This window comes from Lissotriton vulgaris, chromosome 5, assembly GCF_964263255.1.
Source record: "Lissotriton vulgaris chromosome 5, aLisVul1.2, whole genome shotgun sequence".
In the NCBI taxonomy this organism is placed as follows: Eukaryota; Metazoa; Chordata; class Amphibia; order Caudata; family Salamandridae; genus Lissotriton; species Lissotriton vulgaris.
The window spans coordinates 1,823,373,422-1,823,388,190 of NC_141693.1; the positions used below are offsets into that span (position 1 = coordinate 1,823,373,422).

Consider the following 14,769-nt stretch of genomic DNA (forward strand, 5'->3'; position numbering starts at 1 on the left):
GGAGCTGCCTGGCTCTTCCCTTCCGGCGCCTCCGACCCGGGCAAGGGTGGATTGAGCTGATCAAAGCCAGCCCGCCGACATGGCTCGGGCCGCCCGTTGACGGCCGGCTGACGTGCAGGTGGAGTGACCCTACCTCGTTGCCAGGTAACCGGTTTGACCTGGTCCCGTGCGGCGGGGCTGACGGGTTTGAAGACTCGTGTGGTCCCTCCCGGTTACTCCTGGAGGGACTGGCGGCTGTAGGGCTGTCTGCTCCTGTGGCTCCCTTGCCTGCGGGTGGACTCCCGGGCCAAGTGCCTAGTAAAAATGTTTTTCTCCCAACGGTGCAGTCTGACTCCCAGAGGGGAAACCTTGAACGGGGCGCCTGGGCCGTCTTGCCGCGCGGGCGGTAGACGGACGGCGTCTCCTTCCTTCCGCCTCTCCTGCACCCGCAGGTGGGTGAACGTTTTCAAAAAGTTGCCTGTGACTCTTGGCATTGGATCACTCTGCTCACGCGTTGATGAAGAACGCAGCTAGCTGCGAGAATTAGTGTGAATTGCAGGACACATTGATCATCGACACTTCGAACGCACCTTGCGGCCCCGGGTTCCTCCCGGTCTACGCCAGTCTGAAGGTTGCTCAATTGTCAATCGCCCGGGGCTTCCCTGGGACGCGGATGGGGCCGTCGCGTCCCCTTCGTCCCACCACAAGGTCAGACCCCCCCGATCGCCTGTGCCAGGGTCCCTCGTCGTCAGCAGTTGAACATGGGTCAGTCGGTTTCTAAGAGATGGGCGAGCGCTGTTCGGAAGGGATGGGCGATGGCCTCCGTTGCCCTCGGACAATCGAAAGGGAGTCTGGTTCAGATCCCCGAACCCGGAGTGGCGGAGACGGGCGCCATTGTAGTTTCCAGTGCGTTAACGCAAACGATCCCGGAGAAACCGGCGGGAGCCCTGGGGAGAGATCTCTTTTCTTTGTGAAGGGCAGGGCGCCATGGAATGGGTTCACCTCGAGAGAGGGGCCGGAGCCTTGGAAAGCGTTGCGGTTCTGGCAGCGTCTGGTGAGCTCTCGCTGGTCCTTGAAAATCCGGGGGAGATGGTGTAAATCTTGCGCCGGGCCTTACCCATATACACAGCAGGTCTCCAAGGTGAACAGCCTCTGGCATTTTTTTTTTTGTATCGTTTTTATTGCAGCACCAAAATAATTGTACAGACAAAATCTTTTTATGGCATATCCATTAAACATAGCAGGAAGGCACATTATCAATTCTCTCCCCCCACCATACTAGGCACGTCTCCAGAAAGAAGACTAAGCTGCCATCGTGCTGAGTCCATTCCCTGCTGCATAGTTCAATGTCTGTGGTCACATTCACAGGAAGAAGTGGACTGCTTTTGTAATTTTCGCCCCTCCCCCACATCCATCAACCACCCTCCCCCCAACTTCTTACAGTCCCGAACTCCCCCCCCCCCCGTGGCAGCGCTGTATGATAATCCCAGTCAGATTAAGGTCTGGTGTGTGCAAGAAGGTCCTATACATTCACTAAGGTGTGTTCCTAGGTGTGTTGGTGGGGTCAGCTGCTACCGAGTCCTCCTCCTCTCCTTCCTCCTCATCATTATCATCCCGGAGCGCCTGCACCATCATTTCCCATGCTATTGCCCTCTCCATTGCTTTCTCATCATAAGTCCTCCTAGCCATCTGGTACCTCAAAGTGCTTTCACAGGCTGCTCACCGCAGACATTCACCATACCACCGTTTATACGTGGGTCCCACTTTTGACTTCCAATTCCTCGATATTTCCCTCTTTGCCAGGATCAGCCCCAAATCTATAAATCGGCTGGTATTTTTATTTTTAGACGTGTGTGGAAACCAATGTAGGACCCCCACTGCTTTGGTGTACTGTATTTCCCTATCTGTGGCATTATTCAGGGCCCTCCCAACTTCCTGCCAGTATTCCCCCAAGGCAGGGCAGTCCCACAGCATGTGACCCAGATCTGCTCCAACTGTGTTACACCTGGGACAGGCCGCCTGTTCCACCCCAAAGTATTGCCGTATTTTCCCAGGCGTGAGGTATGCCCGATAAATAATTTAAAAGTGTATGAGCTGGAACCTAGCGTTCCTTGAGCTTTTCCGCGCCCTTCGCAGCAATTGACCCCAAGTTGTATCAGGGATCTCCATTTGGAGGTCCAACTCCCATTTAGCTTTCAAAGCTGCGAGCGGCTGTAAGGCCTCCCGCAACATTCTGGAGTACAGGCAGGTTACCGCCTTAAAGGTCCCGGCTGCCATCATCGTATATTGGCACGCCATGGATGTCGCAGGTTCCTGCAAACCCTTTCCCCAGTGGTCTTGCATGGCGCCTGTTACCGCCGCATGTAACAAGTAATCTCCTCGCGGGAGGTCGAACCGCTCCTGCAACTCCTGAAACGGAAGCAACGCACCATCCTCATACAATTCGCCCAGCATTTGAACCCCAGCCTCTTCCCAGCCTAGTAATCGCGCCCAGTCCCCCCCATGAGGCAGGGCTGTAACCATTCCCAGCGGAATTTTCGGAGCATACATATGGCGGACACCTGCTCGTTTGCGCGCCCGGTTCCAGCAAAGTCGGAACGTCTGTTCCTCCACTGTCAAATCTCTAACCAAGAGCTTCTGATGCAGCGTGATATATGCCAGCACATGCCGCGGGGTGCCCTCATCTGTAGAATGCTCCGGGCCTCGATACACCCTTGCGACCTCCTGAGTGAAAGTCTGCAGCTGAGCCGCCAGATAATAGCCTTCGAAATCGGGCACCGCCATGCCTCCCTCATCCTTGGGTCGCAAGAGGGTATCCAGCGCGATTCGTCGCCTGCCCGTGCCCCAGAGAAACGTTATGGTCAATGATCTTAGGCGTCGAAAGACGGAGCCCGGAATCCATACCGGAAGAGTCCTAAAGTAATACAACAGCCTGGGCAGAGCCACCATCTTAAGTAGGGAGACCCGACCAGCCAGTGAGAGTGGAAGAGTGGCCCAGAAATCCATACACCCTCTCAGGGCAGTAATACAGCGATTAATATTGCCATCCAGCATATCCATTGGGGTATGGTAGATGTAAACGCCGAGATAGTGCAGACAATGCGGTTCCCATCTGAGTTCCTGCGCCGTGAGAGGGCACGGCTCTCCCTGTCTCAGAGGGTATAGACAAGATTTGGGCCAATTGACCCTCAAGCCCGACAGCCGCCCGAACAGCTCCAACAAACGTCTCGCCCCCAGTAACTCTGCTTCCGCATCAGCCAAGAACATCAGTAGGTCGTCCGCATAGAAGGAGATGACATGCGGCCTGTCCCTGTATATCAGCCCCGTATAATGGTGGCCAGACCTGGCTTCCGCTGCAAAAGGTTCCATTGCCAAAGCGAACAAGAGGGGAGAAAGGGAGCACCCCTGCCTAGTGCCTCGTCGTACCGGATATTGCTTCGAGATCAATGAACCCACTCTGACTCTAGCTGTGGCTTCGGTATATAGGACTTTGGTCCAGTTGATATACCCGTCCCCCAGCCCGAAACGCCTCATCACCTCATACAGATAGTCCCATTCAAGACTATCGAAGGCCTTCTCGATATCTGTAGAGAGCACGAATGGAGTAGTGGCTTCCGACCACTGGGCCCCCATCAGCCTTGTAAGCCTGCGGATATTGTGGGTAGTGTTACGTGTCGGGATAAAGCCGCATTGATCCTTATGAATCAGACCGGTCATGTGGGTCAATAATCTATTTGCCAGGATTTTGCTCAGGATCTTGTAATCCGTTGTGAGCATAGACAATGGGCGGTAGGATGAAAGGGCAGCGCCCTCTCTGCCAGGCTTTAACAATGGGATCATAAGGGCCTCGCACATGGAGCTCGGGAGCCTACCTCGTGATTGCGCTTCATTATAAACCAATTGCAGTTGCGGAGCCAGATACTCCAAGTATTTGCTATAAAACTCTATCGGGAGACCGTCAAGCCCCGGAGTCTTATTTCTAGCCATCTGCTTCACTGCACTCCCTATCTCCCCAATCGTTATAGGCCGACCCAGCTCCTCTGCTTCCGAGTCCTCCAATCGTGGTAGCTGCAACCCTTTGAGAAAGGTGCCCAGCTCGTCCGCCCCGCCCGTCTGTCCGCTCTCATACAAACCCTCGTAGTACGCCCTAAACCTATCCAGAATCCCGGCTTGGGTGTGGCAAAGCCCCCCCCCTCCGCCTGAATCGCCATGATCGGCGCGCCCCGCCTGATCGGGTTGGCAAGCCACGTCAGCATCGACCCCGCCTTATCACCTTCCGCATGCGCCTTTGTCATATACGCCTTATGGTCGAAGCTACGCATCCGCTCCAACTCCACCGCTAGCGCTTCACTGGCGCCACTAATCCCCTCCTGAAGCTCGGGGTGATTCGGGCGTTCCCTCTCCTTCTCCCTCAATCGTCTCTCCGCCTTCTCGAGATCATCTAGCAAAGTTTTACGAGCCCCTGCAGTGTTCCCAATACAGTGACCCCTGACCACCACCTTAAACGCGTCCCACTCCACAGCTCTAGTAGAGGCGGAGCCACTATTCTCCTCAAAGTAACGCGCTATTCGCTCCCCCAAGGCCTCCCTAAAGAGCAAGTCATCTAAGGTATCAGGTTGCAGCCGCCATGTTGGTACACAGTTGATTTCCACCATCCAGTTCAGGGACAACAATAAAGGGTTGTGGTCCGACACCGTGCGAGCCAAATACTCCGCGCTACCCACTGTTGAGAGCATATGTGACGAGCACAGAAACGCATCCAGTCTAACATGCAGGTCATGTAAATGTGAATGAAAGGAATAGTCCCTCGTGGTGGGGTGTAGTGTTCTCCAGGCGTCCCCCACGTCCCAACTCTCCTGCCATTCCAGTCTGCGCTTGCTACCCTGTGTACTGGGGATGTGTGCAGCGGGGGATGAGATCTATCCAAATCAATATCCACCACCGAGTTAAAATCCCCCCCATGAGCATCGGCCCTGCCAAATAACTCGCCAGTTTGCCCGAGAGTGTCGTTAGAAAAGGTGGCAAATCTACATTTGGGGCATACGCACTGCAGAGAGATACCACCCGGCCCCTGAGTCTCCCCTCCACCGCCACAAACCTACCCTCTGGGTCCACCACCATCTTAGTGACCTGGAAAGGGACCCCCGCCTGTATCCAAATCAATGTCCCCCTCGCAAAGGCCGAATATGTCGTGTTGAACAGCTGCCCCCTCCACCTTCTTTGCAGCGCAATTCCCTCTTGCTTGGTGAGATGCGTCTCTTGTAGGAAAGCTATATGCACACCCCTACGCTTTAGATACGCGTGAACCTTGTGTCTACGCACCATAGTATGGAGACCCCGCACATTCCAGGTCACACATTTCCAAGCCCCCGTACTAGCCATGTCCTCTTGCACATACAGACAGAACAATAAAAGCCATCGACCATGCGCTTTTGCCAACAACGAGCTGCCCCCCCCTCCCACTCCAAACAAGCGAACCCCCCAACCCCCCAAAAACAACCTGAGCGTCCCCAACTACTCCTGGTTCCCACCCCCCCAGGACAGGCCCCCCCGCAATTGGAAGCAAACCCATCCAAACTATCACAACCAACTATCCCCTCAAAGGAAGGCACTATTATTCGCAGTCTCCACTGCGATGACCGTAAGGGCCAGTAGGGCGCGGACCGATGTCGAGAGAGTTCGTTAAAGCAAATCAATCCCGCATTTCCCGCCCCATGATCCCCCCCCATGATAGGCTCACGAAATCCCATACAACAGTAAACTGCGCTCACGGGCACAGCGCCCCAGTGTCTGACCAGTAGGCCGCTCCTCCAGTCCAGCGGTTCATGCCTCGACTATCTCCCCAGATGTCTGCGGTGTCACTATAGGGCCTTTGGCTCCACCAAATTCCGAGAGCCCCGTCTCCGCCCCCGTGCCCTGCTCATCAGAGTCCGTGCCCTTCCCAGACTGGCTTCTAGTCGTGCTAGATAGGTCCACAACCGCCTGTAGGGCCGCCTTCCTCTCTGTCTCTGTCTGTGACACGGATGGTTTTCCAGTTCTCCGGCGATTTTTACGAATCCGTTGCGACTTCCTGATCGGCTGTGTCTCTCTAGCCTCCTCCGCCCTGGCCTTAGCTCTGTCCGTTCCAGCTTTATAGGTGTCCCACCAGGCCCAAGCATCCGCCAAGGTCGTGAAAAAAAGCGACTTTTTGTCCACCACAACTCTCAGCTTCGCTGGGAAGAGCAGAGAGTATTTTATGCCCTCTCCACGGAGCTCACGCTTGAGGGACAAGAAGTTGGCCCTGAGTCTTTGGGTTTCAAAAGTGTAGTCCGGGAACATGGTGACTCTGTTGTTATCAACTTGAAAGGGTCCCGCTTCCCTCGCCCTCTGTAGTAGCTAGTCCCGGTCCCTGTAATGGAGCAACTTGAACACCACCGGGCGAGGCGGCAGGCCCGGGGCCGGAGGTCGAGCCGGAACCCTGTGGGCCCGTTCCAGGGAGAAGAAAGGAGATAGTCCTTCTGGTGCCACCTCAGTGCGTAGCCAGTTGTCGAGGTAGCCCACCATATCGTCGCCCTCCATTTTTTCCGGTAGGCCCACGAGGCGAACATTATTGCGCCTACTCCTGTTTTCCGCATCCTCGGCCCTCCTCTCCAACACCTTCAGCCTATCTAGCGCATCCGCCATCTGCGCTTTCACAGCTGCGTGGTCCGGGGCCAATTCCTGAACAGTGATCTCCACAGACTTGACTCTGTCCTTAAGTTTATCATGATCCGCTTTCAGGAGACCCAAGCCCGTCGCCACCTGGGCGATGCCCTGCTGCAGGGCATCTTTCGTGGTCGCGATGGCCTCCAGTATACGATCCTGCATGCGCTGGAGAGCAGACTGGTCGCGATCCGCTCCATCCGCTGCCTCTGTGTCAGTCGCTCCGTCCCCCTTCCCTTTTGGTTTCACCATCTTGGCTGCAGCTGTTAGCGGCTCCTAGGGTCCCTTTGTCCCCCTCACTGTCTCCTCGCTGCAGAGCTCCGCCACTGGATAAATCCCCGGGCAATAGGATCAGGGACCTAGGATGTCCTCAGGGCATTGGACTCTGCTCCGATCGCACTAGATGGTTCAGTTCCCGGGGGTCCACTGCTGCCGCTGAGCCTCAAGGTGCCAGATTGTGCTCGGATAATCGGGACCGTCGTCACAAAGCCGCCGCCATTGTAAGACTTCGTCGGCGAACGTAATTGTGGTCGCGTTTCCCAGCAGCTCGCACCAGCGTGAGGAAAGATCACCCGTGCCCGCCGAGAAGGTCAAGAGGGGCCCTCCAGTTTAGTAAACACTGCCAGTAATAGATCAGCAGGAGAATCAGGCCTCGTACCCCCGTCGTTGCTTTGTCCAGGCCTCAGGGCGCCATCTTAGATCGACGGCATCACACCCGGTGCTGGTCTTCAAAGTCAAATTTCAGGACAAGGAACAGCTCCAGGTCGTCCTCTCTGAACGCCGTAGCTTCCGCGATGACTTCAGATTATGGATTATCCCAGTTTTACTGGAATCCGCACGGATAATCAGGATGATATTCGGGATCGGGCGCGGAGCTCCGGGCTCACGCTGCCTACCTCCTCGGCATCCAAGCCACGCCCCCTGAACAGCCTCTGGCATGTTGGAACAATGTAGGTAAGGGAAGTCGGCAAGTCAGATCCGTAACTTCGGGTTAAGGGTTGGCTCTAAGGGCTGGGTCGGTTGGACTGGGGCGTGAAGTGGGATTGGGCGCAGGCCGCGGCTGCACAAGGCACCTCCCTCCGGGACGGCAGCGACTTTGGACGTGAGCCAGGCCCTTCCTGTGGATCGCCCCAGCTGTGGTGCTCGTATCTCCCCATGCCCCCTCCCCGGGGGCGCCGGGCCGGCGTTCTGCCTGGGCCAGCGCCTAGCAGCTGACTTAGAACTTAAAACAAAGCATTGCGAAGGCCCGAGGCGGTTGTTGATGCAATGTGATTTCTGTCCAGTACTCTAAATGTCAAAGTGAAGAAATTCAATGAAGCGCGGGTAAACGACGGGAGTAACCCAGAAATCATTAACCTCCTTACCGTATTTGACAAACCAGCACCTGCTTCCAACAATGCAACAGTGAACAACGATTCAAATCACGATATAGGCCCTAGTTCACCCTCCATTGCAGAAGAAGACACAACAATAGACCTCAGCAAATCCATCGAGTTTGTGGCCTCCTCAGCCAAGAATGACATTGGTACAGCAAACTTTGAGAATCTACCCGATGTATACGAGGTCAGCGAAAACGTAGTAACAAAGAAAAGTGACTACACAAAGGAAGTCACTTATTGGAAGTACCCAAACGAAAAATATAAATGTGGCTTATGTGGAAACATAATGGGAACTTTTAAAGAACTGAGAAACATTTCTCCAACAAACACAAAGGCTTCTATCTTAAAACGTACTGTTCAAAATGTGATAAAGAAGCCGAATACCACAATATTGCATGCCATTATGCCAAATGTAAAGGAAGACCTCAAAAAGGAGAGCTGCCATTCCTGTGCAGCTTCTGTGACCTCAGATTTGGAACAAAAATTGGTGTTTCTCTGCATGCTCGGCATGCGCATCCAAGAGCGCAAAATGAGGCTAGACTAACAGCTCTAGCAAGCAGCAAACCGTCAAAATTATGGTCACAGGAAGAAATACTGCTACTAGCAGAATTGGAAAAAGTAAATGAAAACAAGAGGAATATTAATGCGCTGATGTTTCCACATTTTGACAATAAAAACAAAACAAATTGCAGAAAAAAGAGGAGATAAAAGCAAAAAATCCACAAAAGATGTACTGCAAGCATCAAATGTTTTGGTACTGCATTCATGAAGTTATTCACGAAAATATTAACTAAAAGACTTTCATTTTTTGTTGAATTGAATATGAGACAAAAAGGCTTCATGAAGGTGAGAGGTTGTCTCGAGAATCTGACTCTCCTGCAAAATATCATAAAAGGGGCACAAAAAAACAGTCACTCATTAGCAGTTGTGTTCATTGATATATCGAAAGCCTTCGACTCTGTCATCCATGGTCACATTATACAGAGTCTCGCAAGGCAAAGAGTTCCATCATCAGAGACATAATAAAAGACTTATACACTGACTCAACAACATCTTTCAAGGGAAAGAACAACAAATCAACTCCTGAAATAACAATGAAATCTGGGGTCAAACAAGGTGACTCTTTATCCCCACTACTGTTTAACATTGCCATGGATCCTCTGATCTGTGATCTTCAGAAAAATGGAAAGGGCTTCACATTTGGATCACATGGTCTTATTGAGCAAATCACCGCTCTCGCCTTTGCCGATGACAACGCAGTACTCAGCAGTACTCAGTTGGGAAGGAATGAGTACAAATCTGAAAATCATTGAAAAGTTCAGTAAAACCTCAGGATTAAAACTTGATGTGAAAAAGACACATGGATTTTATATTAGTCACCTCAAAGATAAAATCCTGGTTAACAACTGTAAACCATGGCAATTTGAAAAAGAAGATATTGAAAATATTCATCCAGGAGAAAGTGAGAGATACCTCGGATTGAACTTTGATCCACACACTGGTCATACAAGCAACAACAAAATTAATGATGTTCTTGTCAATTGGGCTCAAAAACTTGATAATCTACCACTTAAGCCCACGCAGAAAATAGAAATGTGGTGCCAGTACTTGGTACCTAAACTATCATTCAAATTGGAAATGACAGGAACAGAAGCAAAAACTTTAAATGTTCTCGATCGAACAATAAAAAAGTATGTCAAACACTTTCTACACCTTCCTGCATACACATGTGATGGTCTCCTATATTCGAAAAAAGATCATTTGAGGGCCTCAGTATTCCAAAACTATGTACATAAATTGGTCTCAATAAAGTCAATAGTTTATTGTATCTCAGGGCAGCGCCAGACCTGTACATAGCGCATTCATTCATGTATGCAGGGAAAGATATGAATGAAAAAATTGATAACATCATCAAAACACACAAACTTAACATTTTAGATAGTAACTTTCTGAGCTATGATTTGAATTTGTTAGCAACATATGATTGGAGAAAAGAAGAGTTTGAGAAATGGGCAAATCTCCCTGTCCAAGGTGGTGGCATAAAATACTTCGCAAGTAATCCAACCTCAAACTTCTGGATTAGCAGGAATAACAAAATGAAAGAAAATCAGTACATAGCTGCGCTGATGCTAAGAGTAAATGTTTTATATACTAGAGAAACCATCACTAGGGGAAGAAATCGCGCATTTGCTACATGTAGGTATTGTAATGATGTTTGTGAAACAAATTCTCATATTTCAGGCGCATGTCCTAAAACTAAGGACATTAGGATAAAAAGACATAACAAAATTCTGGAATTGCTCATTGATAGAGCAAAAAGGTGTGGTTGGATGGCATACAGGGAACCTCATGTTAAGAACAATCAATGAGAACTAATAAAACCAGATATAGTGTTTACCAAAAATGGTACAGCTGTAGTGATTGATGTTTCAATTCGCTATGAAAATTCTCAGAATTCCCTTGAATTAGCGTTTGAGAGTAAAGTGAAATACTATCAGGATCTGTCGCAGCAAATCAAAGATCTCACAAAATGTAACACTGTTAAATTTCATGGCTTTATCGTTGGATGTCATGGTATTTGGCCTCAATGTAATGATGTTGTTCTGGCTGATTTAGGTCTACAAATGGCATTTCCATTCAAGAAAAATGTTTGCCTGACTACTTTAATGGACACTTAAAATGTGCCAAGTATTCATGGGCAATTGAGTATCAATCTTATAATGAGATGTACACTTTCTTGCAGCACACATGTCACCCTTATAAAGCATAATGTTTTAACATATAGGTTTATAGTTGATACAAGAGTTAGTATAGATGTAAATTTTATAGATATACATTTTTCTAGATGTGCTTTTTCTAATTAGATATGCAATTTATAGATGTGTATTTTTGTCTTATATATGTGTGTGCTTATAACAATGCAGATACATTATGTACATCATACTTATTGAAATGTCTTGAATGATGAATAGGTCTCAAATAATCGCATACACATAATCATCACGCATTGGTTATTGATGTCCTGCTAACCATATTTTAATTTCTCAGGACTGTTCGTAGACAATCTTAAAATTGTTGGAATAGTACTGCAAGGTGTACTATCTCTGGCCTATACCTGATCCCAGTTCCAGTGAGGACAGCATTTGTCGCTGTACTCTGGAGCGAAAGAATGTTGTATTGTTGGAAGCAAAAACGAATTGACGCTGATGGGCAGCATAATAACCCAGAATGAGCCACCGCGAGGTGGTACAGATTAGCCAAATGCCTCGTCATCTAATTAGTGAAGCGCATGAATGGATGAATGAGATTCCCACTGTCCCCACCTACTATCTAGCGAAACCACAGCCAAGGGAACGGGCTTGGCAAAATCAGCAGGGAAAGAAGGCAGCTGAGCTTGATTCTAGTCTGGCACTGTGAAGAGACATGAAAGGTGTAGGATCAATCAATCAATCAATCAATCATAGGCATTTATATCGCGCACTACTTACCCGGAGGGTCTCAAGGCGCTTGGGGTGGGGGGGGGGTCCGTTACTGCTCGAACAGCCAGGTCTTGAGCTTCTTCCTGAAGGAGAGGTGGTCTTGGGTCAGGCGTAGGTCGGTCGGGAGGGAGTTCCAAGTCTTGGCAGCCTAGGATAAGTGGGAGGCCCTCAGGACGCCGGTGAAATACCACTACTCTTATTGTTTTGTCACTTACCCGGTGAGGCAGGGGGGCGAGAATCTGGTCGGCCTCTCGCTTCTGGGTCCAAGCGCCTGGTGTCCGACCCGAGGACAGTGGCAGGTTGGGAGTTTGACTGGGGCGGTACACCTGTCAAATGATAACGCAGGTGTCCTAAGGCGAGCACAGGGAGGACAGAAACCTCTGGCGGAGCAGAAGGGCAAAAGCTCACGTGATCTCGATTTTCAGTATGAATACAGACCGTGAAAGCGGGGACTCATGAGCCTTCTGACTTTTTGGGTTTCAAGTAGGAGGTGTCAGAAAAGTTACCACGGGGATATCTAGCTTGTGGCAGCCAAGCGTTCATAGAGACAACGCTTTTTGATCCTTTGATGTCGACTCTTCCTATCATTGTGAAGCAGAATTCACCAAGCGTTGAATTGTTCACCCACTAACGGGGAACGTGAGCTGGGTTTAGACCGTCGTGAGACAGGTTAGTTTTACCCTACTGATGATGTGTTATTGCAATAGTAATCTTGCTCAGTACGAAAGGAACCGCAGGTTCAGTCATTTGGTGTATGTGCTTGGCTGAGGAGCCAATGGGGCAAAGCTACCATGTGTGGGATAATGACTGAACGCCTCTGTCAGAATTTCCCCTAAACCGTAACAATACTGCAGTTTGTGGAGCCTCGGTTGGCCTCGGCTAGCGGGCCTTACTCGGGGGGGGGGGGGTTTGGTGTGTAGAGCCGCTCACTTGGGGACCAGAGTGTAGGAAGGTAGAATCTGACTATTTTGTTACCCCCACTTTTTTCCTAGTGTTTTGGTTGTTTTTGACTTAGCTTGGCTGGGATCCTGCTATCCAGGGTCCCAGCCTATCTGTTCCCCTCTCTAAATAGATAACCAGTACATTAGGTGCACTCCAGATTGGTTACTGGGTTACCCTTGTGAGTCCCTAGTATATGGTACCTTAGATACCAAGGGCATAGGTACCCCAGAGGCCTACCAGGTGCGGAAGCATGTATTATGCCACCCCTGGGAAACCTTCCAAAATGGCACCACAGGTCTACACTTTCAGCCTGGGTAAGGTGGTGTAAGCACCCCTTACTTAGATATAGTATACCTATATCTACCATTTAAAACAGACACATATTAACCTATAAGTAACTCCTATGGCAGGCCTTGACAATCCTGAAGGCAGAGTGCTTGGTTTAGTGTGGGAGGGTGCCCTAGCTTGAGCTGACCCCCTCTGCAGCTTTCAGAATTCCATTCTTATAGCTGTGATATGGCTATACCATATACTCTTAAATGCATTATAATCCTTGCGGTTAATGCTAACTTTGGTTTGGCTTTATCGAAACATGTTGTGTTTAGTGTCAAATACTTTAGAATACTACCCCCCTGCCAGTTCTGGCGACTGGGGTAGCATTCCACCCTTCTAGAGGAAGAAGACATGTACACACTTAACTTTCCCGGTAATAGTTTAAAAGAGCCCCAGCATCACAAAATGGATGCTGCTGTCACAGTCACAAGTCTGACCTCCTGCTGCTGGATGAAACTCCGGCAGGGGAGGCCTGGACAATAGGGTTCCTGTCCAGGGAGGTGCCAGCACCTCCCCAGACAGGCTTTAGTGTATTTGGGCAGGGTGGGTTGCATTCAGTGAATGCATTTCAGACACTATTTGGGGCACACAAGGTGTCCCATGCATTTCCCAGTTCAAACGGGTTGCTGGGACACTCAATTCCAGCTCTGGCGTGAATCTGGACAAAGGGAAGGGGTGTAGCCACCCCCTCCCCAGGTCCTCCCATAGGTGGGACCCTAGAGTTAGTCCAACCCCTAAACTTAGTCTAAGTATAGGAACCCAGTCCCTAGGATTTTAGATTACCCTGGACAAAACTCTGAAGAAGAAATCTTGGACCTTCGACATTCCATATCGACTGGAAGACGGAAGAAATCTCCCTTGGGGTCAAGTAGTGACTCCCCTGTTCCATCAGGTACCAAAGAAGCATCTTGCCGGTCTGAATTTTCGAGGCTCCTGCCAGATCCTGAAGAATCTGCAACACAGGACACTGACTTCTAGACATCTCCGAGGCTGACACGAGTCTCCAGCGAAGCTTAGACCTGTAGCTATCACGAGAGACATGGGACCAGTACTCCTGGACATCCTGCACATTTGCTAGTGCAACGACTTCCCGAGCTTTCCCGAAGTTGTATATTGGGCTACTTGTAGTCCAAGCCCTGAGCACCTTTTGCTTTGAAGATTGTGGGCCTACACTCCAGGAGTGTTCCGTGAGCCCGCTTTCAGCATTTCAGCTCGAGGCACCTTCGCGATCCCTAGTCAGTTAGCTGGTGGGTCCCCACGAAGGAATCTACTTTGTTTCCTGGGCTTCCCTGGTTGCTCCAGACATCCCCTGACTCCCCTCCAAAGGGTGAGACCCTCAGACCTTGCTGGTCTGCACCGAAGCCAAGCTTGTCATCTTGCGTGGGTTGCTGTTGCCAAGGCTTGTTGGGTCCAATCCGGATACCGATGCTGCAGCACTCGACATCCGACGTGGAACAGCTCGAATCCAACTCCTGGTTGTCGTCGACGCCTCCTGGTCCTCGTGGCTGAAGAGTCAAGCTTCACCTACTTCACTTGAAAGCACCCGACATCGGCTGGTATCTTCTTGTCGCCATCCTGGTCCTTGGTGAGTTAATCCAGTTTCTGTCTCCTCTGCTTTAAGATTCTTCAGATATCCGATCCACCCTTGGATCCATCCGTACACTTTTCTCCTAGTCGCCTGAAGCACTTCTTTGCAACTCTCCATTGGAAACGATGAAGAAACCCGACACAAAAGACCCCTATGCACCCGGCTCCCCTAGGTGAGGTAACACGAGTACTTTGGTGCTCCAGTCGGTCTTGAATCTCGAAGTGTCCAGTACCGAAGGGGTTCCACCGTAGCCCACTCCTAAGTCCTGACCTGACTGGACCTGACCTGGCTCTGGTCAGTGACGGTTGCTCCACCCGCCGCGCGCCTCCCCGTGAGTATGCCCGGTCTCCCTACCTGCCTGTCCCTGCTCGTTTCTAGTGCTTGTTTC

At 50.5% G+C, this 14,769-nt stretch overlaps 1 non-coding gene and 1 pseudogene across 1 annotated transcript; both read left to right on the forward strand.

Moving 5' to 3' along the window:
* Positions 1-461: 461 nt before the first annotated feature.
* Positions 462-614, forward strand: LOC147717448 (5.8S ribosomal RNA). Its single transcript, XR_015296198.1, has one exon. It is a non-coding gene; the product is annotated as a 5.8S ribosomal RNA (ribosomal RNA).
* Positions 615-11,402: 10,788 nt separating this feature from the next.
* Positions 11,403-12,371, forward strand: LOC147717449 (28S ribosomal RNA; annotated as a pseudogene; the record flags this gene model as incomplete).
* Positions 12,372-14,769: the final 2,398 nt, after the last annotated feature.